The sequence below is a fragment of the Bidens hawaiensis genome, unplaced genomic scaffold (genome assembly GCF_021521415.1).
Source record: "Bidens hawaiensis isolate Kalapana, Puna unplaced genomic scaffold, B.hawaiensis_p1.1 tig00056041_1, whole genome shotgun sequence".
Lineage (NCBI taxonomy): Eukaryota > Viridiplantae > Streptophyta > Magnoliopsida > Asterales > Asteraceae > Bidens > Bidens hawaiensis.
The window spans coordinates 15,863-35,973 of NW_027506357.1; the positions used below are offsets into that span (position 1 = coordinate 15,863).

General features: G+C 37.5%; 1 pseudogene; it reads right to left on the reverse strand.

The window, feature by feature from the left end:
• Window positions 1-1,292: 1,292 nt before the first annotated feature.
• LOC143617626 (endo-1,4-beta-xylanase 5-like) lies at window positions 1,293-16,634 on the reverse strand (annotated as a pseudogene).
• Window positions 16,635-20,111: the final 3,477 nt, after the last annotated feature.

A 20,111-nucleotide genomic window follows, 5' to 3' on the forward strand; every position in this document is an offset into this window, starting at 1 on the left:
GTTTACGTACAATAATCGCTAACGTACATTACGTACGTGAAATACGTTCAAGGTTAAAAACACTAAAACGTTCAAGCCAAATTTACAACCTTTAAACGTTCAAGGTTAAACCTTTAAACGTTTAGGTTTAAAGTATAAACGTTCAGGCAAAAAATCTTAAACGAGCAGGCTTAAATCCTGATACATTTAAGGTTAAAACCATCACTCAAAACTCAAAATTGATCAAATGAAGCTGCAAATTGATGATTAATTGGATCGATCTCAAGGTTAATTGATCAATTATGTTCAACAATTTCAATTGCTCAATTTGATAACTGACCTGTGAGCAACGATTGAAGGTTGTGTCGGAAGAAGATGGTGGTCACGAAGGTAGACGATGGTCGCGAAGGTGGATGGTAGAAGGAATCATTGAACGGTGATGGTGAAGGTGGATGGAATCGACGGGAGAAGAGGTGGACGGAGACCGGCTCGCGTAATTGTGATTTTAGGGTTAACGTGGTTATTGAAGATCGACGATCCAAAGTGTCGCGTACCTATTGTACGATATAGGATTAATGTATCGGATCTTTTATGTGTGTGTGTGTGTGGTATCATTTAAGAACTCTAAAAAAATTAAGAACTCTTAGGAACTTTTAACAACGAAACGTATTTGTATAGTTTTATCATATTGTATATATAATTTTTTTATTACATATGTTAATCACAAGTTTACATATGTGTAAAAAAACATAAATATGTATAAAAAATAATTTTTAAAATTGTAATCGTAAATACAAATATAAAAAATGATAAAACTACACTCAAATAACATTAACATACAAAAAATTATATAAAAAACGTTAGTTTTCAAGGGTTATTTCAAGTTCTTAAATGATACACACCCTATATGAACTAGTTTATAAACCTACTATATGTATACTTCGTTTAGTTTTTGTTATAGGTTCCGGTGACAAATGGATGGATGATCCATATATGATAATTATCGATTAGCTCTTGGACTTGGCTCTTGGTCAAGCCTCTGACACTGACTCATTATCGATATACGCTAATTAACAAATAACACATTTTAAAATAAACTAATTTTTATTATAACCAGAAAATATAACTAAAGAAACTTGATCACATAACCATGACTCGGCATATGTATGTATGTAGCCTGCATATGTATGTATGTAGCCTATACCCTTTCTTGGAAAACAAGATTAGTTTCTACTAAATATAAATTGCTATAAAGTAGGAAATCTGCTTAATCTTTTAACAATCAACCAAGTTGTTGATAAAGTCAGCCCAACATAAATTGCCTTGTTTCTCAAGCTAAGATTTTTACGTGTAAGATGTCCTCCGATGCTTGAACCTCAAAATTCTGTGGAGATTTAATATAATCACTTTGGTAATATTGATCTTTAAATGAAACTTCATATTCTCCATGTATTAGTGAAGTCTCATAGAAACCATGAGCATCTGTGGTTGCGGTAAATTCAACATTGAAAAATTCCCGAATGATCCTATCCACAACATCACCTGTTGGTAAGTTGTTGAAATTGTTATCAGTTAAACACATTCTGAAGCAGCCTTTTGGACTCCATGCTGACCACAAAACTATCCCATTTACTGCCGGATGTGCATGAGCTTCTCTCAAAACTTGATCCAAAACTCGTGCCTGCATAGTGTTGGAAAGATGTGTTTTACATAGCTGTAGAATCTAATAATTATATGTAACTGCGATTAATATGTATAGTTATTATTTACTAGGTCATGTTCTTCTATATGAGAGCTTTGCAACAAACCAAACTCTGTCCAAAATAGAGCTACGATGAATGAGACATCGATGCTCAATTTTGTGTGTTTCATAGAAAACGTATGTATTTGATTTGAAATTGTAAAGGATACCTGACCGGATGGAACATCAACTTCGGTTATCCAAATAGGGAGTCTTGAACTCGCAACCTTATCAATGGCGGATCTCATGTAAGGTATGTTAGCATATCTGAAATGACCTTCTAACCCGATTGATAAGGGCCCTTGATAGCCCCCAGCCCGAATCTGCTTAATTTTCCACAGGTAACTATCAGGCGAAGATTCATGGTCCCTAGGTGATTCGATAGTATTATAATCATTCAAGAACAAAGCCGCGTGCCTATCTAAAGCTCTAGCCGTTTTATAAAACTTTGAGGAAGCTGTCCAACCGAGTTTGCTTTCGAAGAAATTAAAATGCAAATTCTCATTCACAACATCCCAAGCAATCACTTGGCCTGAATATCGGCGCATGACCGAGTTTATTCTTCTGATGGCCGCAGCCCTTAGTTGTAGTGGTCTAAGATTAGGAACCCAATATGGTTGATACTTGGGGTCGTCCCAGAACACGTTGTGACCTCGAACCGAAACACCAGTCTACCTTGTGAACTGAAGTAAGGCGTCCGCTGCGATGTAGTTCTCGTGGTATTGGTGGGCTTCATTTGCATACCATATCATTTCGTTTTCAAATGTAGTGTATTTAAATCTTGAAAGGAACCACTTTTTATAGGCTTGGTTAGTTAAAATGTTCTGGTTAATGGCACATCCAAATGGGAATGATGCAAACTTTTGAGAAATGATTAGTGCTCTATTTGGTTGAGGTTTTCCTTCACTATTAACTGCCTGAATTTTAACTCTACTTCTCCTCACCTGTCATTAGAAATGAACTTAATAATACATTAGAATATTGTTGCTTTTGAAAATACCATTCCACAATAAATAACAACTAGCAACATTGATAATTTAATATGTTGTGAGCTTTTCCTAACTAAAACAATAAGATTTTGTGATTTAACCTTTTCAATGCTCTGATACTGGTGAGATTCCCATTCTTCAGTTGAGAAGGGTTGTAATGAAACGCTATCGACCCATATATCTACTAACGGATTCTCACTCTGTTAAGAAAACAAATGTATGCTTAATTGTGATGCATCATGTAACATCTCTGAAAGAATTGAAATGAAGATCAATAAAAGCGATATTGGTAAATAATAATTTGTGTGTATAGAAGAACTAAATTGGCATCCTTTTATTCAAAGAGATGACAGTTATAAGATAATGATAAAGCTAACCAATTAATAATAATAATAATAATAATAATAATAATAATAATAATAATAATAATAATAATTGGTATCTTTTTATTCAACAAATGTCCTAACATTCAAATTAGAGGTAATAGAATAATTAACCAACTAGCAAAGTAAAAAATAAATGATATATCAAAAAATAACATATATAAACAGATAATAAACTCGATTAACAGTCTCAATATCTCTTCTAGTTAGAATGAGAGGATTATGGATCAAACCCAAGCTAACCACAACATACCTGAAAATAGAGTTGGGCCGAGCTAGACTTGCTGACGGCAAGGCCTCCTTTAAGCATGGACCAGCAACCAGATTTAGCTCTGGTCGAGCCAGCATCCTCATACCCGGTTGGTGTTTTAAATGTAGCAATCACAGTAGCATCCCCATGGCTTAGTTGCAACCAAGCTGCATACATTCCAAATTTCAATAAATCAACACAAAAAAATTATCTAGTTGAATGTTTTAATTTCTTGATATCAAACACCATTATATATACCAAAAAATGTGTAGAGTTTTTCCTTGTCCAAGAAAAACTCTTGGGAGACACTACCAAATGATTGATTCCTTTGATGAGCAACAACGAATTCATTTCTGGTTTCTGAAATACGTGATTGTACTTTTGCGTTACCAAACGAAGCCCAGCCCTTTGATCCTTCTTTTAGCTCGGGGTTAACCACTATTCCGCCATCATATTGAGGCTTCTTTGGGTTTTCTAAGCACTGTCAATATTCCAACAAAAAGATCATGAATTACAAAAGAACATATATTTGTTTGAAGGTTTTCATGTATTTGTTATTTCTGATCACAAGAGTTGTGAAATATATAATAAGAACTATTTATTTGATTGTGTATTATTGTTGAACAAATAATTAGACAACATTGTTCAGAAAAAGCTCCAAGTTTACCTTTGAACGTTAATTTGGGTTATTTTAAGAAAAAACAAAGAATTTACTCTTTTTTTTTCTCAAAAAACAACTTATTAATTACTTTCAAATGCTATTCTCATAATGTACTCACTATTAATTACCTCACTTGTAAAACTGTAATCATATGGTACAGCGTCTGCTATAGATTCTGCGCACAAAATAAGAGAATGATGAAATTATAATTATTTTTTTAGTAAGATAAAAGAGATATAATACATTTCTTACAAATGGTTTAAAAGAAAAGAAAAATATACTCATGTAATTTATGTGTTTAATTAGTTATCCTTTAGATACATTCTTTTAGTTAATCATATAAAATACCTTTTGTATAAAAACAAAAAACAATAGAAGTTTTATTTCTAATCATTTATGCTTATAACAAAAGGAGTAAAAAAAAATATTCTTTTCAAAAAAAAAAAGAAAGACATAATCCTTGCCTGAAAGGATGAAAAAGCATAACATGGTTATAATGATCTTCATGCTAGCAAGTTCCAAAAAAAATTGAAAAAATACGAAACAATGTTTTCTTTAGGTGTTAAAATCATATTGAAAAAGAGTGTGGTTTGTGTCTTATTATACTCTATACTTTATGGACCTCATTGAATAAGATTAATTATGAATATTTCAATGCTTTAAATGCCCCAAATTATCATTAATATATGGAATGTCAGATTTGTACCTTTATTGTACCTAAATGAACTCATGAATTATATGTATTAATTTATTTATAGTATAAAACAAATGAAAAAAGGTTTTTGCTTGATTTGTAGATTTAATTTGGTTATTAGGTAATTTAGAAATAATTCATAAAATCATCATGATCTCTGTTGTTATTAACCATAGGCTTGTTTGTAACCGAAATTTTTTACAAATTGATAAAAGATCGATAATGCATAATTATCATGCAAGTAATGATACACAATTACACATGCATCATAAACAATTTAATTAATTTCATAAATGCATAATCATCTCTTAGTGTCATTTTGAAAAACATTTCTCAACACCAAACCTTTTTTCTTGTCACTCTGCATAAGGGCCGGTCCATGAGCTGGCAACATCAAGCAAACGGCAGAAGAAATATGCATAAATGAATGTATATTCACGCTTGAAAAGGATGAGCTATGATTTTACATATAAAACTGCAAAATGCAATACAAGAAATCTTATGTAATATGACGAAAAATTCACCCTATAGCGATGACATGTCGCTGAGTGGCGAAGCTTGGACTGAGGCACCGGGGAGGCCGAGCTCAAAATGTATACAAAATTTCACAAACGACGGGGGGGGGGGGGGGGGGGGGGGGGGGCGGACTCAAATTTTCGGCCAAAAAAGGCTAAACTTACACTACGTATAAAATTTTTCGGCCGAAAACTGAGAAATTTACAATACTGCGCAAAAAAACAAGGGGAGCCGGGGCCACCCCTGGCCCCAATGAAGATTCGCCCCTGATGTTGCTATAGCATTTAGGGATGACACATCGTCTCCATAAAGTTCATCTGCACAACTTAGACACTAAAGGTCCTAATGTCTTCGTTATAGACATCGCCACTAAATGCCACCAATTTTTATGAAGGTAAAAAATAAACATTTAGTAAGATAATTTCAAACCTATGGCGATAACATGCCGGCGCCATAGATGACCCCCCCCCCCATTTTTTTGAAAGCTAAATATACATTTATTAAAATAATTTCCAACATATAAAGCCGCCATTTAGTCTTTGTTAAGTCGACTCAACTTTTCTATAAAATAATAAAATTAATTATTTAATAAATATTTTCAACCTTTAGCGACGACATGTCATCGCCAAGATCACATATTTTCTTAAATTTCTGTAAAATTTTCTAGTTTTTATCCAAATAAAATTATAATAAGAAAACTATAGTGTGAAACAAATTAAATTACAAAACGTCAGTTTAAATAGTATTTGTAGCTGTAATACAAACCATCAAATTATTATAAGTAACTAATGTTGGGTTCGTAGGCCTTGTTGGCCCGGTTTATTAGTTGAAGCCCGAAGGACATACGGGTGTAGGGTGGCCAGACCGAAGCACGGTCCGGTTTGAATTTCTTGTTCAATAATTTACAAACCCTAGACTATTCTCAATCTAAATAATGTTATGTACTTGTAATCGTTTCACTCAATAAAAGAAATACATAGTTGCCACCCGTGGACGTAGGTCAGTTTAGACCTCTGATACACGGAAACGCGACCAAGGTGTCGTACCCCGTCACGGAAACTCGCCGGGTACGGAAACGCTGACGGGGACAGCATGAAACGTTTTTGACCGTTTCCTTGAAGTTGTGGACGGTCATTGACCGTCTCGAAAATTCAAACGGTGTTTTGATACGTTTCTAGAACTTTGGGGACGATTTTAAACGTTTCCGGCGGCATATTCCGGCGCCGGAGCTGTAGTATTTTCCGGAAACAAGGAAGAAGAAGAGTATGTTGTGAATAGCGGCTGTAACTTCATATTAGGTTATTTAAGTTTAAATAACTTTAAATATTTTAACATTTTGCCCCTTTAACTTTCAGTTGTTTGTATCTAGTCCCCAAAACTTATAAGTTTTACATAAAAATAAAATTAGTTTGTGAATTTCAATATTTAACCCTCTCTATTATTATTATAATTGATTTTGAAAGACTAATGATTGGTTATCATTGGAAGATGTATGAATTTTGAAGTTTACATCAACGTATGAATATATTTTTGGCTTTGTGGTACATTATATATAATATATATTTATTTTATTATATGCATTTATTGCCGTACCCTTGCCGTACCTGTTTCTTGATTTTTTGAGTTTTGTCGTTTCCCGTACCCGTGCCCGTTTCCCGTTCCCGTGCAACATAGGTTTAGACCGAACCACGTTAAATCCTCGTGTTCATTATTGCTTTCGTGCTTGTGTTCAGTTCGTGTGTGTGTTTAATCCTAACAAGTGGTATCAGAGCTTAGGTTCGGATCACATGAAGAACAAGGGAACCAGCCGAGTCGCCGCCAAACCTTCCGCCGCCGCCACCCTACTGCGCTAGGGTTCCGCCGCCGCTACGGTTTTCCGATCGTCATTAGGTTTATGCCGCCGTTTCGCCGCTAATAAACCAGTCCGTAGATCACGACTTGGGTTCTGTTTTCGAAAGCTAGCACCGTGTAACACCGTAAGAAGAATATATTAGGAACAGTAGATCAATTTTGAGGCAGAAGCCTTGATTGGTCGTTTTTTTATTCTTTTTTCTTTGGAGAAATACTATTGGCGTGGTATTGAAATTTGAAGCGGAAGGCTTTGACCATTATTTTTGGTTTGACCAAGACCACGTACACCTTTTGCACTTTTTTGGTCCTGGAACATTTGTTGGTCAATAATTAGGGAGCACCCATTTGATATTTTTTTCCCAAAATCAAGATCCTATTTTTGAAGAACTGTTGTCAATCAGAAAAAGCGTTAAAGAAACAGTTAACCAGTGTCAACCGCGTTTGTCAGGTTTTATCGTTTCAGTTTAAAGTTTCAATCTTTGATTATCAGTTCGTTATACCTCTGCATTTAAATAGGATGATTGTATAACAGAGTTCAGTAGCACAGTTGTTAAGTTCAGGCCCGTGCGATTGTTGTGTCTATCTCTGTTTTTTATCCCGGTTTTCGTTTAGTCATTGTCATGGCAGAAGCCGGAAAGGTTTCGATACAGAAGTTTGGTTGGTGGAAGATGCAGATTGAAGCGCTACTTTGTCAGAAAGACTTGGATGTAGTGTTTGAGGATAAAAAACCAGAAAAGTTGTCAAAAGCAGATTGGAAGAAGTTAGACAAGAAAGCTAGGGCTTGTATTACTTTGTCGTTGTCAGAAGATGTCGCGTTTAACGTCATGAAAGAAACCACAGCCCGTGGTATGATGGATGCACCATCCAACATGTATGAGAAGCCTTCGGCAGCGAATAAGGTCTATCTTATCAAAGAGCTAGTGACAACTCGAATGAAAGAGGGTGGGTCAGTTACAACGCATATTAATAATCTTAACTCGAATCTCTCCTGCTTAGTGTCAATCGGCATTAAGTTTGATGATGAAGTTCAAGGTCTTTTATTGTTATCCTCTTTGCCCGAAAGTTGGTCGCAACCAGTGACTGCATTTTGTAGTTCGTCTACAAAAATTACTTTTGATGGGATTCGGGATTTGACTCTTGGAGAAGATTCAAGACGCAGAAATTCAAGTGAATCATCAAGTGATATATTAGTCACAGAAGGTAGAGGTAGGGAAAACAACGAGGCAGTGGGAGCAGGAAGAGGAGTCAGTCTAAGACTCGTAAAGATATTGAATGCTAGGGTTGTAAAGAGAAGGGACACTTCATGAATTAGTGTCCGAATGGTAAGAAAGAGGTGAACGTTACAGAAGTCAACACTACAGAAGATTGCCCAGAGGATGAGTTTTTAGTTCTTAGTGTTGAGAGTAACGTTGACTCTTGGGTGATGGATTCTGGTGCATTGCTTCATGCCACTCACTGTAGTGAAACGATGAAAAATCTAAAGTTTGGGAATTTTGGAAATTATCGACTAGCGAACAATGATATTTTAGAGGTTACGGGTATGGGAGATGTTGATTTGATAACTTCAGCAGGCACTTCTTGGACTTTGAAAGACGTAAGGGTTATTCCAAGCTTAAAGAAACGTTTGATTTCAGTTGGGCAGTTGGATGACCAGGGGCATGATGTTAAGTTCGGGAATGGGCAGTGGAAAGTAGTCAAAGGGAATCTCGTGGCAAGAAAATAGGTTCGTTGTATATGGTCGATATGCCACCAAAAGGAGTGGATCCAGTTTTTGTGAAAGACAAAGTCCGGTTCACAGAATCTCGTGGGCAGAAGAAGGTTCGTTTTGCAAATAAACCCAGAGCCAAAGTGAAGATTCATGATGAACGAGCTAGGAAGGTTAAGTCAGTCGGAGGACATTGTGACAATGGGAGCACAGGTCGTGTTTCAGTTACAGTTTCAGGTCGACAGTGGATTAAGAAAACCAGTATTCCAGCTGTAAAAGTCTCTCCAGTGAATTACTTGCGGAATATAGAGAGTGTTTGTTCTCAGAGTATCTCAGGATGCAGTTGTTTGTTTCTATGGGAGTCGGTAGAGACAGAGAACGGGTCAGGGGCAGTTTTAGCCGTGACTGACGTGTTGGAGCTCCGGGGAGCTTCAACGGGCTTTCAGGTTAATTGATGAGAAGCGGTGGCAACTAGAAGATGTTTAGATTACAGAAGTACGATGAGGAGTGCAGACGAGAGTTCCCAAGGCCTCCGAGTGGGAGATTGTTGGGTTCGTAGGCCTTGTTGGCCCGGTTTATTAGTTGAAGCCCAAAGGACAGACGGGTGTAGGGTGGCCAGACCGAAGCCCGGCCCGGTTTCGATTTCTTGTTCAATAATTTACAAACCCTAGACTAGTCTCTGTTTAAACAATGTTATGTACTTGTAATCGTTGTCACTCAATAAAAGAAATACCTAGTTGGCACCCGTGGACGTAGGTCAGTTTAGACCGAACCACGTTAAATCCTCGTGTTCATTATTGCTTTCGTGCTTGTGTTCAGTTCGTGTGTGTGTTTATTCCTAACAACTAAGAATCATCTTCATCCATATTGTTGTCTTTATCATCTTGATTCGGCCCACATAATTTGTTCGCCTTTAATTCATCTATCTCGTCATGCATCTGTCTTATTTGTTCTTGCATTTGTATCTCATTTGTTATTGTGATGGTGGGTTGGACACACGCACCACATCAAGGGTTGCAGATTTCAATTTTTGCTCAATACCCCAGCTACAACCACGACGCTCACCGAGGATACATCTTAAACCATTGACCTCATTAACCAGCAAATCGCGCGCTTCATTTTTTATATGGATGTTTCTAATTATTGAGTTTTCTCACTAATCCTATACCGACGACATGTCGTCCATATGCATCGACACAAAACCAAAAGTTTTACAGGGTCTATAGCGGCGTCGCCTTAGCCTTCGTATCTCAACGTCATGTCATTGCTATAAGGTCGGTGTGTCTATTAACTTTTCGTGTAGCGAGGGTTGTTCACAATCGGTTGTTTGAAAACGTAGGATGCTATGATTTAACTAAAAGACCTTCAAAAGGTCATCCGGTACAACCCTAAATGGTTGTTTGATAGAATGATAGCGGTGTGAACAGGGGCGGACATACATTGTGGGGAGGGGTAGCCTCCGCTACGGCTCAACTTTTTACCGGTAGTGTAAAAAAAATTTGGTCGATTTTCGTGTTTCGTTACCGCTGGAAAAAAATAAAGTTACCGCTAAGATTTTAAGCCCAACCATTCTATGTTTTAAACCCAATCAAAAGCCAAATCCCAAAAAAAAAACCCATTAACCCAACCCAACCAAACCACTGTTCACCACTTCACTTATCCATCTTATCCATTTACATCAACAAAAGTAAAAAAAAATATACAGTAGCAGCGCAGCTCCACAGTCCACACCACCGCCGGCGCCGGACGAACCTCTACACCACCGCCGGACAACCTCCACACCACCACACTAGTCACCTGTCACCACCGGTCCACAACCACCACCCACAGGTAGGATTTTTCAATTTATTGTTTAAATTAAAATTAATTTAGGATTTAGGGTTTAGGTTTAAATTGAATAGGTATTTAAGATTTATGTTTAAATTGGAGTTGATTACCATTTAGTTTTATGTGTTAATTGCCAAATTGGAATTGAATATTGGTTATTGATTATTGATATTAGGTTTTTGTTTCAAATGTTGTTTAGGAACTTTGAATCTTTGAAGATGAGTAAACAGGCTCTTATTAGAAACCTTTATAAACGTCAAAGAAAAGAAAACGATGACATTGGTTCATCTTCACCAAGTTTAAATATTCCAACTTCATGTTCAAATACGGTTGATGATTTGCAAGAAAATGAAGATATCGGTCCAAGTTCAAATATTCCTTCGACTTCAAGTCTTTCAATACGTTCAAAAATAAATTTGGATGATCTTCCTTCGGATCCCGCCGATAGACCACCTATTACTAGTTATTATCCTAATCAAATATGTCACACCCCGACTTAGGGCCTAGGCGTGTGACCACAAGTTTGTACCTGTTTTGTAAATATATCAAAGTTTATGGTTTAATTTTAGCAGAAGACTGTAGGTTTGAATATAATATTAATTTATATTAAAAATTTACTCGGGAATTAAATACCCAAGTATTAGTTTACAAAAGATATGTTTCAATTTACATGGATTTTAATAGTCAAAACGGAGCCATCTTGTACGAACTTCTATCTTCATTAAGACTCCAATCCTTGCTAATGCTACTTATGCTTAATTACCTACAATGGGTTGGAAAAATACGTCAGCTATATGCTGATGAACACGTATGACTCAATAAAACATTTTGAATGACGATTATAATACAAACTTAGTTTTCTTGACAACCTCAGCGGAAGCATTTCTACTTCCGGTATATGTACCACTGCCCTACACACATAACGGTATTCCCCGAGCCGAACGGACCTGAACTGAGAACTAGTCATGACCGTTGCAGCCCGCGGCTTCATTGCCTTCGATTGATTGATTGGGCTTTAACAGTTATGTTTGGATCCAGACACATGCGTATTGGTCTGAGTTGATTTTATTCTCTACTTTGTATTATAACGTTTTAGAGATCACATAATCTCATGTAAACATTGCCTGACTCGTTAAGACAAACACCCGTTCATCTTATCGAGTATAAATATGTTTTGACTGATTGAAAAGGTTAACATATTCACGTTATAAAAGGTTTGAACGTATTCACCTGTACCGTCGGTGTTGGAAAACCTTGACTGATTGATTGATTGTGTATGATGTTAACCTATACACAATAGGTTTGTATAAATACTTGAATGATGTTTTGATTAAGCTGTGATTGCTAAGCTTAACCTTGAAATTGTTTAGATTTGATTATGATTGAAAACACTTAGTTTTTATGTGACGTTTGATGTAGCATGCTTTGGCTTATAGGTTATAACACGTTGGTAAGTTTCTCCAGGTAAGTAAACGGGTCCCTCGGTTGATTAGGATTTGTATGAATTACTTTTCCTTAGGCAAGAAACTTACTACTAATGGTATCACCCTTACAGTTACTATATGCCCGTCAAAATATATCTTTGACTGACATTACTTAGTTATGAAGTAATGTTTATGAAAACTCATTTATGAATGTTTATAGAATGTTTATAAAACCTTTCAAGGTTAAAGGCCATAGCCTTGATTGATCGTTCTAAGCTATAATTCAAATAACTCAAACATAACTCCTACCTTAGATTGGATACTTAGATTGATAATAAGAAAAAGGCAGGATCTTGATCTACTCGATTATACGATTGCTAGCTTGATTATAATTTCGTTCCTTGCACGAACTACGAGAAAATGGCACGTCGGCTTGGTACGTTAATGGGGCACGCCTTTCGTGGTTAAGCGTGTGTAAATGGAGGTGTGTTTGGGATGAATGGAGTTCATGCCCGTCACCCCATTTTATAGGCGAATTCAGAACCCCATCGCGATACGCGATGGGTTTCTTGGGACCCGTCGCGTACCGCGGCGCCGCACTTTTACGCCGCCTTATGCGGTGGTGCGTGGCCTGTCAAATCGTGCCACGTGTTGACACGTTGTTGGACATGTGTCCACTGACTAATCAAGTCCATCACGCTACTCGATGGGTTGAGTGTTACCTCGTCGCGTACCGCGATGGGATAAGATTTCAGATTTTACATTTTTGGTCCCTATACTTATGTAAGTTGGTATAATTTGGCTTTAAACTTACAGGGTAAAAGAAGCGGTGTTACATCCTCTCCACCTTTTGAATAATCTCGTCCTCGAGATTTATTGAAATAGATAGGGATACTTCTTTTTCATTTCTGACTCAAGCTCCCACGTATACTCGGGCCCTCGTCTTGAATCCCATTTGACTTTCACGAGCTTGAGTCGTTTGTGTTTGAGAAACTTGACCATACTATCTTCTATTTGAATAGGTTGTTCCACAAACTTAAGCTTCTCGTTGATCTTAACATCTTTTAATGGCATAACAAGAGTTTCGTCGGCTAAACACTTGCGTAGATTGGATATATGAAACACATCGTGAATGCCTTTCATTTCATCGGGTAACTCTAGAAGATAAGCAACTGGTCCGATTCTTTCAAGTATCTTAAATGGTCCCACAAAACGTGGACTCAATTTCCCTTTCTTCCCAAATCTTACTACACTTTTCCAAGGCGACACTTTCAATAAAACTCTATCGCCTTCTTTAAACTCTAATGGCTTGCGATGAACGCCGCATAACTCTTTTGTCTATCTCTTGCTACCTTTAATCGTTCATGGATTTGTATAACTTGATCAGTGGTTCTTTGAACAATTTCGGGTCCTGACAACTGACTATCACCTGTTTCTGACCAACATATATGTGTTCTACACTTACGCCCATACAATGCTTCAAATGGTGCTGCTTGTTATACGAGAATTCCATTAGCGCGAGATGAGTGTCCCAACTTCCTCCTAAGTCGATAACACAGGCACGAAGCATATCTTCTAAGGTTTGAATTGTACGTTCACTTTGGCCATCAGTTTGGGGATGGTATGCGGTACTTAAGTTTAATCGAGTCCCCATGGCCTTTTGAAAGCTTGACCAAAAATTTGAAGTGAATCTACTATCTCTATCAGAAATGATGGATAAAGGCACTTCATGTAAGGATACTATGTTTTTGACATATAAGTGTGCTAATTTATCCATGCTAAATGTTTCTTGTATCGAAATAAAATGAGTAGACTTAGTAAGTCTATCGACAATAACCCAGATCGCATCATTTTGACGAGAAGTTTTAGGTAACTTCATGATGAAATCCATAGTTATCATATCCCATTTCCATATCGGGATTTCTGGTTGTTGTTTTAGTAATCCTAACGGCTTCTGATGTTCAGCTTTCACTTTAGAACATGTTAGGCACTTAGCTACATACAAAGCAACATCTTTCTTCATTCCGATCCACCAATAATCTTCTTTAAATTGTGATACATCTTGTCACTTCCCGGATGCATTATATACTTTGACTTGTGTGCCTCTTCTAGAATTTTACCTCTTAAATTCCCGACCATCGGTACCCAAATCCTAGTACCGAGTCTAAGTATTTCATCACTTCCTTTGACTAACTGGTCGAGTGTACCATTCTCTTTTTCAGCTTTAATGTTTCCTTCTTCCAGTGCCAACTTCTGAGCTTCTTTGATCTGACTAGCTAAATCAACTTTGAGTTCCAATCAAAGAGCTCGAACTCTCTTTGGTTTCTCATGTTCTTTTTTACTTAAGGCGTCAGCCACAACATTCGCCTTTCCTTCATGATATATGATCTCACAGTCATAATCATTAAGTGTTTCCATCCAACGCCTTTGCCTCATATTCAATTCCTTTTGATCGAATATATGCTTTAGACTTTTGTGATCAGTATATACAATGAACTTAACACCATACAAGTAATGTCACCATAATTTCAATGCGAAGATTATAGCACCCAATTCAAGGTCGTGTGTGGTTTAATTCTTTTCATGAACTTTTAACTGCCTCGAAGCATAAGCAATCACTTCCTTCCATTGCATCAAAACACATCCCATTCCCGTATGCGAAGCATCACAGTGAATGGTAAAGTTTTCCAATCCTTCTGGCAAGGCCAGAATAGGTGCATTAGTTAACTTTTGTTTGAGTGTTTCAAATGCTTCCTCATGCTTCGGTCCCCATTCAAACTTAATTGCCTTTCTTGTGAGTGAAGTTAATGGAACGGCTATTCGGGAGAAGTTTTGAATAAACCTTCGATAATATCCGGCTAAGCCAAGAAAACTTGGAACTTGAGTCGGTGTCTTAGGTTTCTCCCATTTGGTTATGGCTTCTATCTTTGCTGGATCTACTTGAATACCCTTCTCATTTATAACATGACCAAGAAATTGAACTTCGGACAACCAGAATTCACACTTGGAGAATTTGGCGTACAATTTCTCGTTTCTTAAGGTTTCAAATATGATTTTGAGATGAACTTGATGACCGTCTTTGGATTTTGAATAAACAAGAATGTCATCAATGAGAACGATAACAAACTTGCCTAGATATGGTTTACAAATACGATTCATCATGTCCATGAAAGCTGCCGGAGCATTAGTGAGTCCGAAATGTATCACGGTGAACTCATAATGTCCGTATCGGGTTCTAAAGGCTGTTTTTGGGATATCTTCTTCTTGTACTTTCTGGTGGTAACCCGATCTAAGATCAATCTTTGAGAAACAACTTGCTCCTTGGAGCTGATCGAACAAATCGTTGATTCTTGGAAGTGGATACTTGTTCTTGATTGTGACCTTATTAAGCTCTCTATAATCTATACACATTCTCATCGATCCGTCCTTCTTCTTTACGAACAAAATTGGAGCTCCCCATGGTGACAAACTCGGTCGTATAAGTCCTTTCTCCAAGAGCTCATCTAACTGCTTTTTTAATTCTTTCATCTCCGTGGGTGCTAGTCTATAAGGAGATTTAGCTATTGGTGAGGTTCCCGGTATAAGGTTGATTCTAAATTCTACTTCTCTATCTGGCGGGGCTCCTGGTAACTCATCAGGAAATACAACTTGAAATTCGGACACGATTGGCACTTCCTCCATCTTCTTGGGTTCAGGTTCTTTAGTTACATAGGCCATGAATGCAAGGCATCCCTTACCTAAACAACTACTTGCTTTTATCTTAGAAATGATTCCTACCCTTCCTGCTTCTTTATCTCCAGTGATATGAATGGTTTTATTGTTAGACATTCGGATGTCAATAGCCTTATCATTACATAAGATACGGGCTTGATTAGACGATAACCAGTCCATACCTAAAACTACATCAAAACCTGCCAATGTCATGGGTAACAATCGTACAGGTGTGATGTGATCGGCTAAAGAAATTGTGGCATCATTTAAGGCTTTGGTTATTCTACTTATATTACCATCAGCAGTCTCGACTTCATAATGTTTATCTAATTTAACTAAGGGCTCATTTAATAGACTACAAAATTTATAATCTATAAAACTTTGGTTTGTACCTGTGTCAAGTAATACTCTAGCATAAACATTATTAATAGGAAACGTACCGGTGATCACGCCCGGTAATTCTGCAGCCTTCTGAGTGTCTAACATAAAGACACGAGCGTTTCCCTTCTTGGCATCGGTCTTGGCACCGCTGCCACTTGCACCTACTGTATTTGTCATTGGCTTCTTCTTTGGACACTCAGTACTATAGTGTCCCTTCTCGCCACACTCAAAACATACTCCTGTCTTCTTCCTACAATCTGCTTCCAAATGTCCTGGTTTCTTACAAAATCCACATACAACGATGTTAGTTGGTCGAAGACATCTACCGAAATGCCTCCTACCGCATGACTTGCAAATGGGGCGACTAAACACAAATGCCCCTTCCCTCTTCTTCTCGGTCCTCTTTATTTTTCCTCCCACAGTTGTTCTTCCATCATCCTTTTTCTTCTCATCCTTATTTCTTATCATTCCATCCATCAAATATCCGGCCAACTCCATGGCAGATTCCGTCGAAGACGGCATATGTGAACGGACTAAGTCTCGGATTTCTATTGGCAACCCGTAAATATAGCGCATCACTTTATTGATTTCAGGAGTGACCAAGTGAGGTACGATTCTACAATACTCAAGAAACTTGGTGTTATATTCCTTGAGATTGGTTCCCACAACTTTGTGATTCCAGAGTTTAGTCTGAATCTGATCCATTTCGTTTATTAGGCAAAACTTCTTTACTATCAAAGCTTTAAACGTTGCCCAGTCCAGATTGTATAAACTTTCTCTACCCTTGATTCCAATCAGGGTATTTCACCATTCTAATGCCTCCCCGTTGAACATCTGGGACGTATATTGCACCTTCTCACTTTCCGTACACTTGCTAATCAGCACAATCGATTCCATCTCCTCCAACCATCGGAGGGTGTGTATTGCTCCCTTATCCCCATGGAACTCTTTGGGGTTATAAACTTTGAACACCTTGAAATCACAACCTTCGTGTATCTTTAACTTCTTGGTTTTATCACGGAGGTCGTTCTCGGCCGTTGAACTTTCATCACTCGTTTCTTTCTTTCTTTCCTTTTCTTTTTCCTTTTTCTTACTTTCTTTCTTTTCTGATTCCTTCTTAGATTCTTTCTTTGATTCTCTTTTTGAAGTAGCAGATTCGCTTTTGCTTCGACTCGCCCTCTTATTAGAATGTGAGGCGGTTCGACTCGAATCATTTTTCATTAAGTCATAGAGCGGAGTTACATCTTCTTTGATTAGATCACGAATACCGAGCACATAGTCTTTCGGTATTGCTTGAATGTTTTCTGCTACTGTCTTTTCTTTATTGTTGCTTATGTTTTCTGCTACGGTCTTTTCTTTATTATTTATTTGCATTTCTTGATTACTGTTGGATTTAGACATGCTGTTACATGAATAAAACAAGATTCAGAGAAAAGACAAACTTTCTTTATATTACATTATTTATTTTATAAAGAAACATAGCAGTACACAGTACTTAACAACGATTTCTAATCCTTAACCCACTTTTTAACAAAATTCTTCATCTTGTCACATTTCTTAACTATTTTCTTCCCCGTTCTCTTTTTGTCTACTTTCTCATTCCTTAGCTCATCCATCACTGAATTTGGTGGAATAGGGTATACCGTTGGTGCGGATGCAGCTGGGAAGAGATAAGCGTTTTCCCGTGGATATAGATGCGGGTTGGCAACATATATATCCATTTCTTCATCGGGGATGTTGGTAGTATAAAATTCCTCGATGTGATTTGCTTCCTCCTTGATTTCATTAGCTTGTTGTGATATTGAAGGTGTTGGTCCATTATAAGGAGGAAAATAAGGATTCTCATGCTCCTCATCTTCTTCCTCTGGATCCTCCTCTTCCTCGGGTTCTTCCTCCGATTCATAAGGATTCTTGATTGGTGATTGAACTAATCTCTTTTTGTATGGTAAGATGACCCTCATCTTTGGCTTACGACTTGGTTCCGCAGGGGTAGGTGGAATTTGGTATTGATAACCTAATGGTGGTGATCCAAATTGCCATCTCCTTTGATCAGAATGACAATTCATCCAGCTTGATGATACTGATTCAGTTTCTTGTTTGATCTTACTCTGTACTTCCTGTTCCTCGGAAGGATGATACGTGGGAATGTCGGATGGGTAGTACTGAGGATTGTCGTCGACAGTATTATCGGAAATTTCGATTGGGCATTGTTGACTTCCTGGGAGATACACGGGTTGGCTCTCATATGGTAACATCAGAATGATCGGTTGATTGTGATTGAACAAGCTAGTATAATAACTATTACTACTCTCCATATCGGATGGTTCGTAGTTGATTGTCGATTTTGATCGGATTGCTACTCGGTGTCTATGACCAAGATAGTTAACGTAAGACATCTGCACTTTAGTTAAATTTAGGGATAGGAAGTTTACCAATCCTATCTTATCCCTACGAATAATAATAATAATAACTTTATGGTTAAAGCTTAGGTACTAATGTTTAAATACCTAATTCGCTGAAACCGATGGCTCTGATACCAACATGTCACACCCCGACTTAGGGCCTAGGCGTGTGACCACAAGTTGGTACCTGTTTTGTAAATATATCAGAGTTTATGGTTTAATTTTAGCGGGATACTTTAGGTTTGAATATAATATTAATTTAAATTGAAAATTTACTCGGGAATCAAATACCCAAGTATTAGTTTACAAAAGATATGTTTCATTTTACAAGGATTTTAATATTCAAAACGGAGACATCTTGTACGAACTTCTATCTTCATTAAGACTCCAATCCTTGCTAATGCTACTTATGCTTAATTACCTACAATGGGTTGGAAAAATACGTCAGCTATATGCCGGTGAACACGTATGACTCAATAAAACATTTTGAATGACGACTATAATACAAACATAGTTTTCTTGACAACCTCAGCGGAAGCATTTCTACTTCCGGTATATGTACCACTGCCCTACACACATAACGGTATTCCCCGAGCCGAACGGCCCTGAACTGAGAACTAGTCATGACCGTTGCAGCCCGCGGCTTCATTGCCTTTGATTGATTGATTGGGCTTTAACAGTTATGTTTGGATCCAGAAACATGCGTATTCGGTCTGAGTTGATTGGGCTTTAACAGTTATGTTTGCCTTCGATTGACTGATTGATTGATTGATTGTGAATGATGTTAACCTATACACAATAGGTTTGTATAAATACTTGAATGATGTTTTGATTAAGCTGTGATTGCTAAGCTTAACCTTGAAATCGTTTAGCTTTGATTGTGATTGAAAACACTTAGTTTTTATGTGACGTTTGATGTAGCATGCTTTGGCTTATAGGTTATAACACGTTGGTAAGTTTCTCCAGGTAAGTAAACGGGTCCCTCGGTTGATTGGGATTTGTATGAATTACTTTTCCTTAGGCAAGAAACTTACTACTAATGGTATCACCCTTACAATTACTACATGCCCGTCAAAATATATCTTTGACTGACATTACTTAGTTATGAAGTAATGTTTATGAAAACTCATTTACGAATGTTTATAGAATGTTTATAAAATCTTTCAAGGTTAAAGGCCATAGCCTTGATTGATCGTTCTAAAGCTATAATTCAAATAACTCAAACATAACTCCTACCTTAGATTGGATACTTAGATTGATAATAAGAAAAAGGCAGGATCTTGATCTACTCGATATACGATTGCTAGCTTGATTATAATTTCGTTTCTTGCACGAACTACGAGAAAATGGCACGTCGGCTTGGTACGGTAATGGGGCACGCCTTTCGAGGTTAAGTGTGTGTAAATGGAGGTGTGTTTGGGATGAATGGAGCTCATGCCCGTCACCCCCTTTTATAGGCGAATTCAGGACCCCATCGCGGTACGCGATGGGTTCCTTGGGACCCGTCGCGTACCGCGGTGCCTCACTTTTACGTCGCCTTATGCGGTGGTGACACGTGGCCTGTCATATCGTGCCAGGTGTTGACACGTTGTTGGAC